This window comes from Eubalaena glacialis, chromosome X (assembly GCF_028564815.1).
Source record: "Eubalaena glacialis isolate mEubGla1 chromosome X, mEubGla1.1.hap2.+ XY, whole genome shotgun sequence".
Classification (NCBI taxonomy): Eukaryota; Metazoa; Chordata; class Mammalia; order Artiodactyla; family Balaenidae; genus Eubalaena; species Eubalaena glacialis.
Genome location: NC_083736.1, coordinates 19,912,237 through 19,933,075, shown reverse-complemented (window position 1 = coordinate 19,933,075; position 20,839 = coordinate 19,912,237).

Genomic DNA, 20,839 nt, shown 5'->3' with positions numbered 1-20,839 from the left:
TCTTGGCTATTATAAATAATGCTGCAATGAACATGGAGTGCAGATATCTCTTCGATATCCTGTTTTCATTTTCTTTGGATGTATACCCAGAAGTGTATTGCTGGATCATACGATAGTTCTATTTTTAATTTTTTGAGGAACCGCCATACTGTTTTCCGTAGTGGCTGCACCAATTTGAATTCCTAACAGTGCACAAGGGTTCCCTTTTCTCCACATTTTCACCAGAACTCTCTTGTCTTTGATAACAGCCATTCCAACAGGTATGAGGTGATATCTCATTATGGGTTTGGTTTGTATTTCCCTGATGATTAGTGACATTGAGCACTCTTTCACGTACCTGTTGGCCATTTGTATATCTTCTTTGGAAAAAATGTCTATTCAGGCAGGCCTTTGCTAATTTTTAAATCAGATTGTTTTTTGGTGTTTTTTTTTTTTGCTATTGAGTTGTATGAGTTCCTTAAATATTTTGGATATTAACCTCTTATCAGAGATATGATTTGCAAATATTTTCTCCCATTCTCTTTGTTTCCTTTTCATTTTGTTGATCACTTATTTTGCTGTGCAGAAACTTTTTAGTTTGATGTAGGCCTACTTGTTGATTTTTGCTTCTGATGCTTGTGCTTTTGGTATCATATCAAAAAATCATTACCGAGACCAATGTCAAGGAAATTTTTCCCTATTTTTTTTCAAGGAGTTTTACAGTTTTAAGTCTTACATTTAAGTCTTTAGTCCATTTTGAGTTAATTTTGTATGTGTTGTAAGATAGGGGTCCAGTTTCTTTAGAATGTGAATATCCAGTTCTCACAGTGCAATTTGTTGAAGAGAATATCTTTTCCCATGAACTATTCTTGACTTTCTTGTCAAATATTAGTTGACCACATACGCATAGCTTTATTAGGGGGCTCTCAAGTCTGTTCCATTTGTCTTTGTGTTTGTTTTCATGCCAGTGCCGTACTGTTTTGATTACTTAGCTTTGTAGTATAATTCAAAACCAGGAAGTGTGATGCCTCTATATTTGTTCATTCCCATCACTGCTTGGTCAATTTGGGGTCTTTTGTAGTTCCATATGGATTATAGGACTATGTTTTTCTATTTCTGTAAAAAATGCTATTGGAATATTGATGGGGGTTGCATTGAATTGATAGATGGGCTTGGGTAGTACAGACATTTTAACAATATTAATTCTCCTGATGCATGAACATGGTGTATCTTCCCGTTTATTTGTATCTTCACTTTTTTTTTAATCAGTATCTACGGTTTCAGTGTACAGATATTTCACCTTGGTTAAAGTATTCCTAAATATTTTTGATGTTATTATAAATGGGATTGTTTATTTCTTTTTCAGCTAGTTTGTTGTTAGTGTATAGAAATGCAACTCATTTTTATATGTTGATTTTGTACCCTGCAACTTTACTGCATTCATTTATTGGTTCTAATAGATTTTTGTCAAGTCATTAGGATTTTCTATATATAAAATATGTCATCTGTAAACAGAGACAATGTAAGTTCTTCCTTTCTGGTTTTGATACTTTTTATTTATTTTTCTTGCCTGATAGCTCTGGCTAGGACTTTGAGTACTATGCTGAATTGGAGTAGTGAGAGTAGGCACTCTAATCTTAAATTTTTTCAAACTTTGACCATTGAGTAAGATGGTAGCTGGGAGCTTGTCATGTATTGCCTTTATTATGTTGAGTTACATTTCTTCTAAACCCGTCTTGTTGAGTTTTTATCATGAATGGATTTTGTCAAATGCTTTTTCTATATCTATTGAGATGATCATATGTAATATATCTTTCATTCTATTAATGTGGTTTATCACATTTATTGATTTGCATATGTTGAACCATCCTTGTGTCCCACGGATGAATCCCACCTGATCATGGTGTACCATCCTTTGAATACACTGTTGACTTAATATTCTGTTGGGAATTTTTGCATCTATATTTATTAGGGATATTGGCCTGTAATTTTCTTAACTTGTATCTATCTTTAATATCAGGGTAATGCTGGCATTGTAAAATGAGTTTGGAGGTGCTCTCTTCTTTTCAATTTTTTAAAAGTGTTTGAGAAGAATTGGTGTTAATTCTTCTTTAAATATTTGGTAGAATTCATCTGTGAAACAATTTCGTTCTGTGCTTTTCTTTGTTGGGAGATTTTTGGTAACTGACTCAATCTCCTTGTTCATTATTGATCTATTCAGATTATCTATATCTTCATGATTCAGTCTTGACAGGTTGTATGTTTCTAGGAATTTATACATTTCTTCTAGGTTGTTCAGTTCTTTGGCATAAAACTGTTCATAGTAGTCTCGTAGGACCCTTTGTATTTCTGTGGTATCAATTGTAATATCTCCTCTTTCATTTACAGTTTTATTTACTTGAGGTCTCTCTTTTTTTTCTTGATTAACCTAGCCAAAGATTTGTCAATTTTGTTTACCTTTTCAAAGAACCAGCTCTTAGGTTTGTTAATTTTTTAAATTGTTTTTCTAGTCTCTATTTCATATATTTCTGCTCTAATCTTTTTAATATTTATTTATTTGGTTGTGCTGGGTCTTAGTTGTGGCAGGCGGGCTCCTTAGTTGCAGCATGTGGGCTCCTTAGTTGTGGCATGTGAACTCTTAGTTGCGGCATGCATGTGGGATCTAGTTCCCTGACTACGGATGGAACCTGGGCCCCCTGCATTGGGAGTGCGGAGTCTTAACCACTGTGCCACCAGGGAAGTCCCTATTTCTGCTGTAATCTTTGGTATTTCCTTCTTCTGCCAACTTTTCGCTTAGTCTTATTTTTTAGTTCCTTTAGGTGTAGTGCTAGGTTCTTTATTTGAGATATTTTTTTTTCTTACTGTGTGCATTTATAGCTATAAATTATGTTGCTTTTGTTGCATCCCATAAGTGTTGGTATGTTGTGTTTACATTTTTGTTTGTCTCAAGATATTTTTTTGATTTCCCTTTTGATTTCTGCTTTGTCCCACTAGTTGTATAGGTTGACCTGTTTAACTTCCAATTATTTGTGAATTTTCCAGTTTTCCTTCTGTTATTGATTTTTAGTTTTATACCATCATGATAGGAAAAGATACTTGATATAATTTATCTGTTTTTGAATTTGTTGTGACTTGATTTGTGCCCTATCATATGATCCATCCTTGAAAATGTTCCATGTGCACTTGAGAAGAATGTGTATATTCCTGCTGTTGGATGGAGTGTTCTGTATATGTCTGTTAGGTTTATTTGGTCTATAGTTTCATGCAGTTCCACTGTTCCTTATTGATTCTCTATCTGGATGAACTATCCATTGTTGAGAGTGGGGTATTAAAATCTCCAACTATTATTGTATTGTTGTTTATTTCTCCTTTTAGTTCTGTTAGTATTTGCTTTATATATCTACTATATATGTGTAAATATACATTGGTATATTTCCACAAACTTTTCAACACATATTCCCTTTTCACTGCTTGTTAAGTTTTTCTTTTATTAAAAAAATACTACATTCTCATATATTTTAGGGTTCATTTTTAAATGAATTCTTCCATTATATTGATCCATACATTGATTCATGTCCTATTTATTTATTTATTTATTTATTTATTTATTTTTTAATTTATTTTTGGCTGTGTTGGGTCTTCGTTTCTGTGCAAGGGCTTTCTCTAGTTGCGGCGAGCGGGCATGTTCTATTTATTTAAAGAAAATTTATAGAATGCCTATTGTGAGCTGGATACACTGTTTTAATTGTTGGAGTTTTATAATGTGTTGAACATAGGGCAAGTTCTCTTTTTTGAAATCATTCTTTTACCAAAGTTAGTTACTTAATAGTATATTCTTCCATTTGCATTTCATTTTGTTCATAATAAAATCCATATTGTGATTACTTAAATTTATAAATTAATCTGAAGCAATTGACCTATTTTCATGTTTTACTCATTAAAGGTAGATCATAGTACCTATCTCCATTTATGCAAATAATCTTTTTTGGCTCTCCAGAGTACATATACCCAAGATTATCTGAGGTATATGTGTATTTTGTTGCTTTTATCATATAGCTATTACTTTTTGATAAATAAAACATTTTATGTTTTCTATATCTTTTCTGCATTTTGTGACTTTTCAATGGATTATCTTGAGTTTTATAGGGAAAAGTTTGTCTCTTTTTCCCTAAGTGATATAATTATTATTACTGTTTCCTGTTTTGCTGCACTGTCCAGCACTTCCAGATCACTGACAAAAGTAAGAATATGATTTTAAAAAGACACTTTTATTTAGGAAGTAATGGGATGATTTCTGTGTTCATCGTTTAGGTAAAAGGAAAAACATTAAACTACTTCAGTGAGGTCACATTCTTCTCATTTTTACTTAACAAAAAATATCTCTGAAATAGATACTGAATTTTATTAAATTCCTCTTTGACATATATAGTGCTTCTTCTTTGACTCTTTGGTGTGATATATATTTAATACTTGTCTTAAGTCATAGTGCATTCTAGTGATAACTCTACTTGTCGTATTGTATAAGGTTCGAAGCTGTTATTAAAATTTTTGCTAGTGCTTAATGTAGAATTTTTATAATTTTCACAGGTAGGATTGGGCTTTAATTCTCTTTTGTGTTGCCTTCTTCAGGTTTAAGTAGGAGAGTTGTTTTACTTTATGAGTTAGGTAGCTCTCTATTTTCTTCTGTCATTTGGAATAGCTTATATATCCTGGGAATTATCTATTTTTGGATATTTTAAAGAATAGATAAAATTGTAAGATAGTGCATCTTACAATCAAGGGGATGTTAGAATTGAGTAAATAATGTATTGTTTTGTTGTCATTTATAGAAGAGAAACCTGAGGCAGAGAGATACTAAATAACTCACAACTACTAGTCGGTAGAATAAAGATTTGAAACCAGGTGGTCTGGCTCCAGAGTTTTGGCTCACACCCAGTGCCCCAGACTGCTGTAAGCTCTGCACAAGCTCCATGACTGACTGTATCGCTTACTCTTAGATTCCCGTGCTGACTGGATTCTGGCACGTTCGGCTGCTCTAAGCTTTATTACTTAGATTAGCATAACTTCTTGGATTTTCTGTACCTCATATCATTGATACCTGTGTGCTGCGCCCATTTACTCTGCTGCTTCAGGCTCTTGAAGTCCAGGGTCAAGCCTCAGGCCTGCCCTACTCCCACTCCCTGCAACTAACACCCTCCCCCCACCCCAGCTTATCCTCAGCCTTATCTTGGCTTTCTGTGTCTGACTTCTGCTTCCCCTGTATAATTCCTTTGTTGTCTCAGTGTTCTAGATACCAATAGTGATACCAAGAAGGATTTGTACCAATGGGATTCTTAGAAAACTGCCTCCAAGGGGATTCTGACTGGCATACCACTGTGTTAGTATCATATGAGTATAGAATACAGAGATAGATTCAAGTGTTCACACATTTGTCCTCTTATATGCAAGCATGATAGTGCTATAGTTTTATATCTAGTCATTTGATGTAAACTCTCTCTCTGCAAATCCTAAAATATCCTTAAAATATTAAACTAATAATTTCCCCCGGGGGTGGGGGCCAGGTGCAGGGACCTTCCCTTGTATGCCCTAGCTTCCCTTGTACTTGCCATAGATTCCTACATGTAGCGGGTGCTCGGTGCATTTTTAACTGAATTTATTACCTTGCAATGCATCTGGGTCCAAAAAATTACATTATATCCCCCCTGCATTTATTTGTCAACATTTCTGAAGTGTCATTTCCTGCCTAGGTGGGAAACTTTTCTATAAACAGAGCACTTGCTTTCTGATCGGGGCCTGTTCTATACAAGAGGGAGAGAGTTTTCTCAGTGTGGCCTCAAGGGCAACTCTCTGGATAAGGACGATGACTCATCCTCCCAGGGTCTCCCTGCTGAAACGCTGCAAATAAATATATTCTGCAGAGGACGCAGAGTACTGTGGTGCGGATAAGAGAAAGCTCAGCGCTGTTGGACAAGGAGCCTCTGCAGTCACAAAGCTGTCAGCCGCAGCAGCTGAGAAACCCCTTCGAAAGGGAGAATCAGAGGATCAAGTAGTGCCCCTGGGTGTTTTCGCACTTTAAAAAACAGTGCAAGCATATTTGCTTAAAACCCTAAGAATAAGCTTAATTGCAGAGCCTGGAAGGTAACATTGAAATGCAGAGATAATAAGAAAATGTCAGGGCTAGAAAGCTAAGGATCTTGGTGAAACGTATCAACAGTGCTAAACCAAAATTGGTGTTTGGCTATATTTATGCAAATAGCTTAGTTTCTGATAATGCTTGTAATTACACAACAATTATTGGGAAATACGAGAAAACAGATTTGCCTGTCAACCTAGATGGTAAACTCCTTGTTGAACATTTTCTCCAGGGATGAGAACATAAGGGATAATGCGTCATGAAAGCTATATCCCTTCAACACACCTTTATTGACTTGCTAATATGTGTCATGCCAGGGGTGTTGGTAGGATGGGGGATGGGTGTATGGCTGAGAAGGACCTGAGAGAACCCACAATGGTTTAGAGAGCAGCTTTGTAAGCACTGGATGACATAAGAACACATGAGAGACCCTTCCTTTGGGGGAGGGGGATGACAGTGATCAGGGGAAAAGCTGGATACTGAGTTGGATTTGGAAGAACAGGTTAGAGTTTTCTGGGTGAAGAAAGGTGGAATTAATATGGCTTATTCCATAGAAAGTGAGCATTATCTGCAAGGGAACAAAGTGTGAGACACCATGTTACCTTTGGAGAACTATATGTAAAATTGTTCAGTATAGCTGCAGCTTGAAGGGAGACATGGCAAGGCTCAAGTGGAGAAAAGGCAGATCATGAATGGCCATGTGTTAGGTTGGGTTCCCCCAGAAACAGCCCCTGAGATAAGGACTTGAGGGCCAGTGGTTAATTTGGGAGGTGATCCCAGGAAGCACTGGTAGAGGAGCAGGAAATGAGAGCAGGTTACTGCTATGGGCAATTGGGGCTCCGTCCACTGGGGATCTCTGGAGTGACTCCATCTCTGAGTTGTCCTGTCTGAGGGGCAGGAGCTGGGATATATATCCAGCCAGCTCTCATCTATTATTGGGTGAGGGCTGCTCCCAGGAGAGTTAACCCCCTGGCTCTTTGGGCTTTCCCCTGAGACTGAAGAAAGCTCTCAGGAAGAGACGTACAGGTGCTTGTGATAACAAGCTGTTGGCATGTACAAGAAATGTGCATTTCAAGGGGATAAGAATGGGACACATATGGCACCTACTATTGGCCATGTATGCCATGCTTTTAGGCTTTTAGCCTAAGGAAAAGGGGGAGCTGCTGAATTATTTTCATCTGGGGAGTGGTTATATGATGAGATTGGCATCTTAGAAAATTTTTTCCTGGTATCAGTAATAAGAATGGACTGGAGTGGCACAACAGTGGTAGAAATAGACCGGATGTTTTGCAGACACTTGGAGGAGGAATCATGAGGGCCTGAATATTTAACAACTCACTCTTCCAAAAAAAGAAACAAGATTCCTCATTTGTAGAGTTTGCTGATTCCCATGGTATAAATACTCCCATAATAGCCAGTTTCAAGCTACTAATGTGATGTTACCGACTACTGAGCTGGGAGGAGATGTGCATAGTCAGCTCTCACTCCAGCACGCCACGGGCCTGAACTGAAGCAGTGGTGGTGGTATGAAGAATAAGGAAAGTATCTGAAGAAAAATTGAGTAGAATAATAACTGATAGAGGGGATAAGGTGTAATGAGGCAAAAGGAATGACACTCAGATATTTGCCTTCTGTATCTCATTAGGTGATGGCGCCCTTCACTGAGATAGGGAATTTAGAAAAATGATAATATTGATGAAGTAGTGTTAGTAGTAGCAAGTAGAATGCTTACTATGTGCCAGGCTCTACTTTAAGCCCTTTACACATATTAATTTATTTAATTTTCATACTAACAATAATCTTATGAGGAAGTTATCATTATTATACCTATTTTACAGATGAGGAAATGGAGTTGCAGAGAGGTTAATTCATTTGCCCAGGCTTATTATATGGCTCAATCAGGATTTCAAACCCAAGCAGCTCGGCACAGAGTCCATGCTCACACTGACACACTAGCAGATTGAAGAGAAGAGGGAGAGTTTAATTTTTGACGTAGTGTGACGGAGTGTCTATGGGAGCTGCAGCTGGAGAGGTTTACCAGGGAATTGGCCATGTGAGTCTGAAGCACACTGCTGGATTTGGGATGAAAATAATGTATTTGTGGATCTTCAGTGTATAGGTAGTTGAAGCTAGGGGAGAAGATGAGATGACCCAAGGTAAATGCATAGAATGAGATGATAAGGGATATTTAGGGCAGGGCTTATAGAAAAGAACATTTATGGATGTGATGAGGAAGAGAGTCTTGCAAAAGAAAGGGAAAAGGGCAATCAGAGGCAGGATAAAAGCAAGGGAGTACTGTGACAAAAAAGGGAAGCATTTAAGAAGGAAGTAGACAATTAAGTGTTACAGAACATTTAAGGAAAAAACCCTCTAAAAAGTGTCTTTTGGATCCAGAAGCTAAGAGGTCATTCCCAAAGAAGGGGCAGTGGGAAAAACAGGAGGTGATGGCTGAGGATGAGTTGAGAAGTTTGGCTGGTGTGAACTCCTCTAGCTGGAAGTGTTTTTGAGAAGGGTCAACAGTGAATGGTTCTCAACATGGGCTGCACATTGGAATCACTGAGGAGTTTTTAAAAATATTTATCTCCTCCCCAGAAATTACGATTGATATATCTAGGTGTGTCCTGGGCATCAGGAACTTCAAACGATTTCCAAGGTAACTGTAATATGCAACCAGGTTTAGGACCACTGGGCTAGAGGGAGACAGAGAGTCAGAGAGGTGATACTTGATGCGGGGAGGTCCTTGAGGAAACACTGCAAAGGCGTTTTCCAATAGGGATGAGGAAGTTAAGTGAGTTTCTCCCTGAGGCTAGGGTGCCAAATACAGGCTGTTTGACTGAACCCTTGTTAAGTTCATGGTTATCCAAAGACCTTAAGAGGACTCCCTTAAGGAAGTGGCTAATTGGTCATAGGTGTGTAGCTGGAACACTGTGGAGGGTTAAAGAGGAGTGCAAGTGGGTGGAAGTGGGGGTGAGGGGGAGAAACCGGATCATTTCACCTCCCACAGTTTTTGGGTGCTGACTCCTGTTTTAATCCTCTTGTGGGACCTGTTCTCTGCGGGTGCTTGTTGATCTGAATGTTGGGCCTGTGGCTTTCCTTGGCATTCCCAACCTTCCTAGTTGTCCAGTCTTGCCTGGCTGCTTGGAAACCAGGCCATGTGACTGTTCTGACCTTCACTATTTCTTTTTATTCAAACTCCAAGTGCCTAAGTGGTTTTGATCCTTGGACATGCCAAGGTAATTCTATCCAGGCATATTTCGTTCATTTTTAAATACATATTTTATTTTAGAATTGTTTTAAACTTACAGAAAAAAATGTGACGTAGTACATAATTCCCATATACTTCACACCTAATTTCCACTATTAACATCTTACATTTGTGTGGCATATTTGTCACAGTTAATGAACCAATATTTGTACATTATTAGTCACTAACGTCTATACTTTTTCAGATTTCCTCAATGTCCTTTTTCTGTTCCAGGTTCCTTTCAGGATACTACATTATATTTAGTCATCATATTCCCGTAGGTCCCTCTTAGTTGTGACAGTTTCTCAGACTTTCCTTGTTTTTGATGACCTTGACAATTTTGAGGAGTACTCATCAAAAATTTTGTAGACTGTCCCTTGAATGGGGTTTATCTGATGTTTTTCTTATGATTAAACTGTGGTTATGCATTTCTGGAAGGAAGATCACAGGTAAAGTGCCATTCTCATCACATCATGTCAAGGATATGTGCTATCAACATGACTTACTACTGATGAAGTTGACCTTAATCACCTGACTAAGGTAGTCCTTGCCAGGTTTCTCCACTATAAAGTCACTCGTTTTCTTTTTAGTACTGTATTCTTTGGAATGAAGTCGCGTAGGTGATTTTTTTCTTTGCTTTTATTCTTTCTTTCTCCTTTTACTTTTGTATTTTGAAAATTCAAACATATAAAAAATATACAGAATAATATAGTGAATCCTTACATACTCAGCACAAAACTTCAATACATATCATGCTCATTCTTGTTTTATCTGTATGGGTGTTTTCAAATTTTAGCATGCATCAGAATCACTTGGAGGCCTTGTTATAAAACACAGATTTCTGGACTTCACCTTAGAGTTTCGATTCAGTAAGTCTGGATTGGTGCCCAGAGAATTTGCATCTCTAACAAGTTTCCAGATGCTGCTATTGGTCTGGGGAACCACACTTTGAGGACCACTGACCTATTAGCTCTCCCACTTCTACTTCATTGTGTTGAAAGTAAATTATTTTGAAAGCAAAATAAATCTCAGGTATCATATTATTTTATCTTTAAATACTCAGTGTGTAACCCTAAATATAAGGAGTTTAAAAAACATATTTATGATGCCATTTTCTCATCAAAATATTAATTATTCTAATATCATTGAATACCTAGTTAGTGCTCAAATTTGCCTGACTGTTTCATAAATACTTTTACAATCGGTCATTCAATCCAAATAAGCTCTACACATTGTATTTGATTGATATGCCTCTAAATTCTTTTTTACTTTCATTGTAGGGGTCTACAAACTATGATCCATATCCTGTATTTGTAAATAAAGTTTTATTGGGATACAGCCATACTCATTCATTTAAGATTGTTCATGGCTGTTTTCCAACTACAACAGTGGAGTTGAGTGGTTGCATTGTGGGCTATAAGGCCTGCAAAGTAAAAAGTATTTACTATTTGTTCCTTTACAGAAAATGTTTGCTAAGCACTTGCCCCTATGCTCTTCCTTCTCCTGTTTTTTCTTTGAACATATTTGCTGAAGAAACCAGGTCATTTTTCCTACAGGGTTTCTCATATTCTAGATTTTGATGATTGCATTCCCCCCACTGTTATTTATCGTGTTTCTCTGTCCCCTGTATTTCTTATAAACCGATACACAGACCAGAAGGCTTGAACAGATTCAGGTTCGATACTTCGGCAAGATTTGATTAGTGGGTTTCAAGTGTTATCAATCAGATCCATGTATTTTCAAGTTCATAATCAGGTTTTCACCTAATGATTTTAATAGCTGTTAATCATCATTGCCTAGATTCATTATTTCATTAGGCATTACAAAATGATTATATGGTAATTTTATCATTCCTTTTAACTTATTAGCTAAAACTATTTTATAAATGAGAACTTTTCCTCATCAACTATTTGGTTACTTCGATGTAAAGTTTGGTGAAAGAAAGGCTGGATGAATGATTGATTCTGTCCCTTTAGTTGCCACTTTCAGGATAATGAGTAGATTCACTAATACTTCCAAAGATAACCATTGGATTTTTTTTAACTATCATATGAATGCCTGAATTGTTTTTAACAGCTTTATTGAAATTTAATTTATGTACCATATAATTAACTCCTTTTAAATGTACAATTCAGTGGTTTTTAGTATATTTACACAGTTGTGCCACCAGCACTACAATCTAATTTCCATCATCCGAAAAAGAAACCTTATGAATGCATGGAATTTTTAGAACATGTTTGATGTGTTTCAGTCCATTTTAATATTCTTCTGAGACTCAAATTGTCTCATTTTTGGTCAATGGGAGCCCTTTTGAGATTGGTTCCTATACCAGGTTATTATGAAAGTAAAATGAGAGAATAATTTTCAAGATTATGATACTTAAAGGATGCTACATAGCTATTATAGTGTTTATCAACATTGGATACATATTGTAATCACCTGAAGAACTTTAAGGCATCTTGACGTGCAGTCCCTTCCCTATATTAATTACAGCAGAATCTCTGCAGGTGGTACTCATGCGGCAACATTTTTTAAAACCCCCTAGATGGATTCCAATGTGCAGCCAAGTTCAGGAACCACAGAGCTTGGAGGATGTGGGTTAATTGTTTCCTTCCTCCCTCCCCTTTTCCCTGCTCTCATCTCAGGCAACTATATTATATACTTTATTTGCCCTGTCACTCAAGCTAGCTACTTTAGTCATTTGACTCTTTCTTACCTAACACTCTTTAAATCCAAAGGATTTTTTTGAAGAGAAATGGCTGGCTCAGATCTGTATTATACAAAAGTACTTCTGGCAACAATATGAAAGAGATATGGATGAAGCAAGTGAAAACTACTCAGTGAGTAAGCGCTTCCCCAGGACTCATAGTAACAACCTTTACATTCCTTAGCGTGGTACTCTAGGTTACTCGTGATCCAGTCTTAACCTCTGTTGCCAGCCTTATCACATACTCTTAATTCCTGTACCCTACGGTATAGCCATGTTAATATACATTTTCTCTACTACATTGCCCCAGAAAAGGTGGCCCACCATGGACCTGTAGCATTGGAATCCCCTGGGAGCTTGTTAGAGATGCAGGATTTCAGGCCCCACCCACAGGCCTAACTTACTCCCAGTCTGCCTTTTAATAAGATTCTCCAGTTGATTCATAGGCACATTAAAGTGTAAGAACTTTATTCTAACTCTTTCCAGCCTTTTCTGCTCCTCCTTTTGCCTTGATCTTTCTATGCATGTCAACTCTTCCCTTTTCTCTTTTGATTCATCCTTCAAGCCTTTGTTCAAATGTTTTTGTCCTGAATTCCTTACTGGTTTTCCCAACTTTGAATATGAGGACCCTTTCCTTCTTCACAGCTTTGATGCTGTGTTTCGCATACCACTCTCATAAAACTCTAGTTTCATTTTCTTTTTAGTGACTCGGGTACATGAGAAACTAAGGACCCTTTCCTTCTTCACAGCTTTGATGCTGTGTTTGGCATACCACTCTCATAAAACTCTAATTTCATTTTCTTTTTAGTGACCTGGGTACATGAGACACTACTACACTTAAAGCTCTTGAGTGCAATAACCATGCCTCATTCATTTCTGTATCCACCCAGCACTTTAATTTGTAGATATTAGAATTCCTATTTAAAAGACAAAAAGTAGAATACATAAATGAATAAGCTTGGTTAGAGGGTGCCAGCATGTGCTCTCCTTTGTCCTTTTCAGCAGAAGTCACTGATATCTTCATCTGGCAAATTTAGCCTTATTTATTTTCATATCCAGTCTTGACCAAGGCAGACAGCTTATATTAACATCACACCCACCATATATTCATGTCTGGAATTACCGTTGACATGAACTCAGCCTGGTGTGAGCTCTGAGCCCTGTGTGCCTGCCAATATGTTCCCTTCTCCCTATTCCCACCCCCTCCTAATCTCACTGTGTGTGCTTAGCATGTAAAATTAAATTCATCTCTGTGCTTGGTTTGAAACCTCATTTTCCTTCTGTCTTATGGTTTAACCAGCCACCAGAGTCAGTTCACCCTACCTGGATACAGATGTTACCTATGGTCACCAACACAGCTATTTTGGACACTGCAGTTTACACTGCTAGTCAGTGCAGTCCGCAGACACATGTGCACGCACAACATGGCTAGATTGTTTCCTTTGAACCCAGTTCTTCACTTATTCTGCTTTTTCCACATGGCTCCTGGTTGAGCTTGTTATAGAGAAATGCAATCCTTGAGACTAACTTGGAGGTCAGTGACATGGGGACTGCAGACTGGCCAGTTGTGGCTTGACCAGGTGCTAGGAGAGTTGGTCCATTTTGGCAGGAAAGAGACAGTAGTATTTTTATCAAGAGCCTTAGGGCTTTGCTGAGGTAGCTGTACTAAATTGCATTATTCTGGTATTTCTCCCTATGCTTGCGTCAATGCTGTGGCTTTTTACACCTACTCAAAGTATACGTCAATTCATATCTCATTAATTTCTCCAGCTAAGTTCTATAGGTCCACAGGTATTAGCACTATCAGTATACCTCCTACTTGATTGTTCTCCTTTTTCTGTGAATTATCCCAAAACTAAGGGGGCTTACCTAGCTTCTAGGGGCAGGGACTCAGTCCTTTTCTACATGTTAGAGGGAGGGAGAAATTGTATCTCTACTATTGCTACTGCTTTTTGCTATTATATAGTATGCTATGGTATTGTATGAAAAATTATCCTATGATATCCCATGAGTGTTTGTTTCCCCTCAGGTAGTATATCCACTGGTCCAGGTTTCCGTATAGGCTACAGTGGTGTTTGTTCCAGACTTGGTCTCCAAAGCAACAGCTCTTTAGGTTCGTACTCATACGCTTATCTCTTATCTCCAAATATCACCACTACTAGGGTCTGAAGGAGCTTCCATCATAAGCCATATGCTGATATATTTTTTGTTAACAACACATTTATGGATCTAGCTATGCCTATTTTCTTGGACTAGATTTACTTTCTGTTTTCCTCTTCATGTAGGTAATAAATTCTAGTCCCTAAATTTGACTTATGACTATTCCCCAACACCAGTTTCTGTTCTTGACTCACCAGTTTTGGTCCTTATTTTACTATTATACTCAGTATTGGGATATGATCACATTTGCATATTTTTGGATTCACGTGAAAAATTGTTTTAGGAATGGGTGGTGGATTTGCATGCTTATTAAATAATTGGAAATAGCTAAAATACTGATAAACTACATACGAGGTGGCCAGTCATGTGAGTGTGTCATGAAGGAAGGGTTGTAATGAATCCAATTCTGTAGGTATGGGTTCTAAATAAATGAAAATGTATTTCAATTCTGCTCAGACAACTATTTTTCCCCTTCATAATTCAAGTGATATCCAACAGAAAAGTAGGTCACAATTTTATCTTAGAAAATTTCATATTCATTTTAGAATATATTAGCCTCATTAGTAACAATCTGAATTTCAGCAATCCATCTCCCCTTTGGGGATGACAGTCGAACCATACACTCTGGGGGTGTGGAGAGGAGAAAACTTTTCCTTGAAGGCTGCACTTGCAAAACCAAGGAAGTCAAATGCCTGTCTAGCCCTATGCAACTTCGGGTTGAAATTACTTGAGATCCCATTAGAGAGTTATTTTGTTCAAAATTTAGCTAAACGTGTGTGAAATATTATAAATAGTCTTCAAGGATAACATCTTCTGAAATCTGGTCTCAGGAGACTGTTTCAAATATTTGTGGGGGAGAAGGATGTCACCTCTCTATTGAGATATGCCTGCAGCATACATATTATATGCACATCTCTGAGGTTCCAGAAAAGTTCCTTGCTTTTGTAATTTTTAAATTTGGTGATTGCCTTCAGACTGAACCTCTTCCACATAGAAGAGTTGGTGTTACTGCTGCTCTTCGAAACCTCATCTAATCTGAGATTTTGTTGAAAAACAGAACCCCACACCCACCATCCAATTCTCTGGGAGAAAAGCGTGTTCTGCCCAATGTTGCCCTGATTACAGGTGACTGGCTATGGAAATGAGTCAGCATTGGCTAACGCATGGTCATTCTCTACTTGGTTTCCTCATGGTAGAAAGGAACAGCAAAAACATGCCCACTGTTGGGACATTTGTGTATCCAAGGAGTATAGTTACATTTGCCCCCATTTGATTATTTTGTCTGAAGAGCACAATAATACATACTCACTATAAACATTCAGGAAAAGCAGAAAAGTTTAAAGAAGCAGAAAATAAAAGACTTGCCTAAAATCCTAACACCCAGAGGTAATAATTTATCATTTTTGGCATATTTTCTCTTGTTCTTTTTCTATGTGTTGCTTTATGTAGATATGTAACAAAAGTTGTTGTTTGACCCTAAGCTGCATCCATTTCTTGGCGTCAGGCAGGATGCCAGCCAGCATGGTCAGCTGAGGGCCCTCTTCTGGGTCACAGACTTTCTTTAGTTTCTTCGCATGGTGAAAGGGGCTAGAGAACTCTTTCAGGCCTCTTCCATGAGAGCATTAATCCCATTCATGAGGGCTCTACCCTCATGACCTAATCACCTCCCAAAGTTCCTACCTTCTAATACCATCACCTTGGGCATTAGGTTCTCAACATAAGAATTTGGGGGACACACAAGCATTCAATCTACACCACTGTGGTATACCCATACAATGGAATACATACAACAATTTGTATGAATCTCATAATATTTATACTGACTGACAGAAGCCAGAGGAAAGAGTAGATAGTGTGTGATTTCGTTTATATAAAATTCTAGAAAATGCAAACTAATCTCTAATGAAAAAACACAGTGGTTCTTGGAGTTAGGGGTTGTAGAGGGGCAGGATGGAAGGCTTACAAAGGGATATGAGGAAACTTGGGGTTGATGGATATGCTCAATACCCTCCTTTGTAGTGACAATCTCATAAGTATATACATACACCAAAATTTGTCCAGTCGTACACCTTAAATATGTGCAGTTTATTGTATGTCAGTTATAGCTCACAAGAGCTGTAAAGACACAGTCTTCCTTGGATGAGACTGAATATATCAGTCATGGCTCATTGGTTGTAAATCACAGAAAGTGACTTGGTATAAATTAAAGAGAATTCATGGAAAGGATAAAGGGAACTTAACAGAACTGTTAGGAAGGCCGAAAGAGCCAGACCTGTAATGGAGCAGGACCTAAGACAACTTCAGAGGCCCAGGAAACAGAAAGAAGTACCTCATACCTGACAGCATCTGGTTAGGATGTCTCCTCTGCTCAGTGAATAGATTCTACCATTTTCAGGCTGGGGAAATGGGATAATGGACTTATACCGTTATTATTCTGTTTAAGAGTAAGATTCCAGAGAGGAGTATTCCCCTTGGCTGGGGGAAAGAGGATATAGCTAATTTTTTTAAAGGAAATTAGAGTGTTATTAGGACCGAAGAAGGAATGCTGAGTATCATAAAAATCAGATGCCCGCCACTCAAGGACTTTTGTTTTCTGTTCCGGTTACTATTCTTTTTTTGTGGGATTAATATTAATTTATTAATAACTGAACAGAACTACCTAAAAACAATGTTTTTAAAATGGAAATAAATTAATATAGTTGTTTTTCACTGTAATATTAATATATACTCATTATAGACTATTTGGATAATAACTGGAAGACTAGAAGAAAGAAAACAAATCATTCATAGACTCACTACCAAGAAGCAATCACTTTTAAAATTCATTAATTTTTTGACATAGGTTATGTATCTTTAATGAACATTTTTATTTTTCAATTAATCTTCACAATTATACAGAGAAATAATTGGACATAAATTCCAATATGTCCTTTGAATTCAGTGCTTCCCACACTTCAGCTATCGGGAATACCTCCATCACACCAACCGTTTTTGCAGTATGGGATGTTTAAAGTTGACTGATTAGATATCAACCCACTTTTAAGAAATTAATACTTTATTCTTTTAGAGCAATTTTAGGTTTACAGCAAAATTAAGGAACGGTCAGATTTCCCATATACTACCTCCCGCCCCACCTCCGCCACCCAACAGCCTGTCCCTTCATAAACATCCTCCACCAGAGTGGTGCATTTGTTACTGGTGAACCTACAGTGGCACGTCGTAACCACCCAAAGTCCATAGTTTACATTAGGGTTCACTCTTGGTGTTATACTTTATATGGGTTTGGACAAATGTATATCCAGCTACTAGTAAATTGGTGTATAACTAATCAGTCCTAGACTTAGTAGCTTAGCACAACAAATCATTTTATTATTTCCCATGTGGGTCAAGAATTTAGAAGGAGATGGGTTGGGTGGTCCTGGCTCTGGTCTCATATTTGCAGTCAGATGGAGCTGAAACAGTGGGGGCTAGAGCAATCTGGGGCCTCCCAGGAATCTCTTCATGTAGTCTTGGGTTTCTCTATGTGGTCTCTATTCATGGACTAGTCTGGTCCTTATGGCATGGCAGTCTCATGATGGTTGAAGTCTTCAAGAGAGAATATTGACAAGCCAGAAATTTCATTGCCTCCTGTGACCTACATTTAGTGTTACTTCTACCTCATTCTAGTGGTTATAGGCAAGTCACAAGCCTACCCAGATTCAAGGAGATGAGATAGATAACCCATTTCTCAATGGGAAAAACATCAAGATCATGTTGCAAACAAAGGCACATGGGATGGGAGATATTGTTGTGGCCATCTTCGGAGTATATGAACTACTACACTTTTTCTCTGTAATTAGGAAATTTCAATTCTTCTGGACTCAAAATGTGTATGTAAGTCAGTACACTGAATTAAAAGCCTTTTGTAGGAGGGTGTCTTTAAAAATGAAATCAGTCTTTCTCCTGCTTTTATAAAGGAAAGAGAGCTTCCTATATGATTTTTTAAAAATCTGCTGAAAGCTGGGCTCCAAAGTTTTCTTTGGTGATGCATAGAGATTTTATGGTAAAGAAAGACTGCTAGATTGATATTCATAAGCTCTGCGGTTATAACCTATTCTTGCGACTATCTTTGGCTACTGAATCTCGGTTTAACTCTCTGTAAAATGGAAATACTATTTCTCCTATGCATCCCATGGCTTTATGTTGAGGAGCAAATGAGGTTGTTAGTATGAAACACTGTGAGAAAATGCCACATAAAAATGAGATATTGCTGTTGTTCTTCTAAATAATTGTAATGTTTTATGGCCCATAGGGATAAGAAACTCTTCCTAATGTCTGACTTAAATGTGTTCGTTTGCCACAGCTCTCTGTAACTAGCCAGTTGAAATTGGTTGTGTCTGTTTCCCTCTGGTAAAATGGTGACAGGGTCACATGCGGAGGTTTTGGTGTGTTACCGCTGTTATTTTCACAATATGGTGCCATATAATTTGATTTGTATTCTGTGCATCACATAAGCCTTTTGCTCAGCTAGCAAACAGTACTGAGCTTCTAGCTTCTAGTATTATTACTCAAGAATCCCTCAGTCGTTTTCCTGATCATTGCATTGCATTGCATTGCATTGCTACCACTTAATACAGATCCTCTGTTTTGGTTCATTGTCTCTAGACTTATTATTTTACATTTGTCTGCATTAAATTGCATTCTTGGTTTATTGGTCAAGTCACCATGAGGTAACAATCCATCTGAATCATGCTGTTGTATTTTTTCCTATGTGCTGCCTATATACCATATAAGACTAATAAAAATCTATGTACCTTAAAGGAGGTTATGAATATTTTATTGGTTCTACTTCAGGGTCAGGCTAACAACTCAAAATAGGTCAAGCCCGTGTTCAAGGTACCAGGCCACTGAACAGAGCTTCCAGGAGGGAAGGAAGCCAGTATTTTCCAAGGGAAAGCTTAGATAAAATCTGGTTCACTCTATAAACTTGTACCATTTTTACTGGTGGCCTAGGGCTCATAATTTTAGAACTCTCATTTTATCTTTGTTTAAATACCCATGTTATAGTCCCCTTTAAAAATACTTTTCTGAAAAGGAGTATGATCCATTCAAAAGTAGACTGCCTATGTCAGAAAAGCAATTAGCTTGGACCACTGTTTTAAGAAATTTGCTTAAAAATTAGATAAACACATTGAATGAAAATTAAGTTTTAATGACTTCTAGTTTCATGCATACAGAACATGTTTGGGGCCTACTATGTGTAGGAAGTTAGCTGGAGTAAAATGTAAACTGAAGAGATCCTCTTTGAAGAAGTTATAGATCAGTGAAGGAAAAACTTGATGACACATTATTACAGTTCACTTCTATATGGAACGCCTCTAGATGTTTCCATAGAGAGCTGGAGATGTACAGCACAGGAAATAACTAATTCTGCCTGAAAAGTTTAGGAAAGGTAGAAAAGAGCAAGAACTGGGTTTAAGAGACAGTGTGAGCCATTTTCTTGTTTGGCTTTGAGACATTGTGAAGTAGGGAGGAATCACATATGCACAGAGAAGAAACAATCTGTTACCTCCCTGGTCCTTCCTCACCTGCCATAGCTTCTGGAAGTGATAGGAACACCTACAGGACTCCTGGGGAATTAGGAAGATGATCAGGGATACTATCTAGAGCTTACTGAGGACAGTGAGATATTCCTATTGAAGGATCAGGTAGAAAAAATCTGCAGGAGAACTTGAGGTGACAGCTCTAAAGAGCTCTCAGCTCTAAGAGACAAAAGCAGCTAGTCATTGTGATCTTTTAAAAGATGCATAGGCTTGCAAGAGGAGTGAGAGAGAGAGAGAGAGAGAGTGTGTGTGTGTGTGTGTGTCTTTGCGTAGGGAATCAGAATAAAATCATCTCTGGTGGTGCTTTGAAAAAAGATTCAAAAAACTTGAATACAGTATTAATGCTATAGTTTATTCATTTATTTTGATAAATTCTTAACATCATTGAATGGGAGAGAATATTGTGATTTCTGAAGGGTTCTTTTAGCAAATCCAAGTGACAGTATGAGTTAGTTTCCTTCAACTGATAATTAATTATCCACGGCAGAGGAAGTATTAAGGCAACAAAAATGTCCCTGTCCCGAAGGAGTTGGCCGTGACATAGTAGACAGTTAGTCATAAGCACAAGGAAGAATAAGCGATCAATCTGAGCTCATTTGGTAATTTATCTCTCCCTTCACTTTGAACGGCTATAGCATTTATCGTATGTTCTGCCTAATTTAGCACTTAATAACATAGTTTCTCATTGTCCTCTAATTGTTGGATAAATGAGTCATCTGTCCCCAGCCAGACTGTATTCTCCCTAAGGGCAGGGACTTTGTTCTTGTCTTGTCTAGTCTCTCCTCATCTGTCCATGCCCAGTGGAGTGATTAGTAGGCAGCTCTTAAGTGTCCTGTGAATACACACTCGTTGATGGTCTAAGGGACCATGTAATCAGGCTCAGTTATTTGACTTCTTCAGCCCCGGTTTCCTTTTCTGGAAAATAACAAAGTTAAACTTGGTGATTTCTAAGGCCTTTTCTGTCCCTGAGGATCTTTAATTAAGACTTTAATCCGCTTGTATTTTACTGGATGGAATAAATCTACTATTAACAT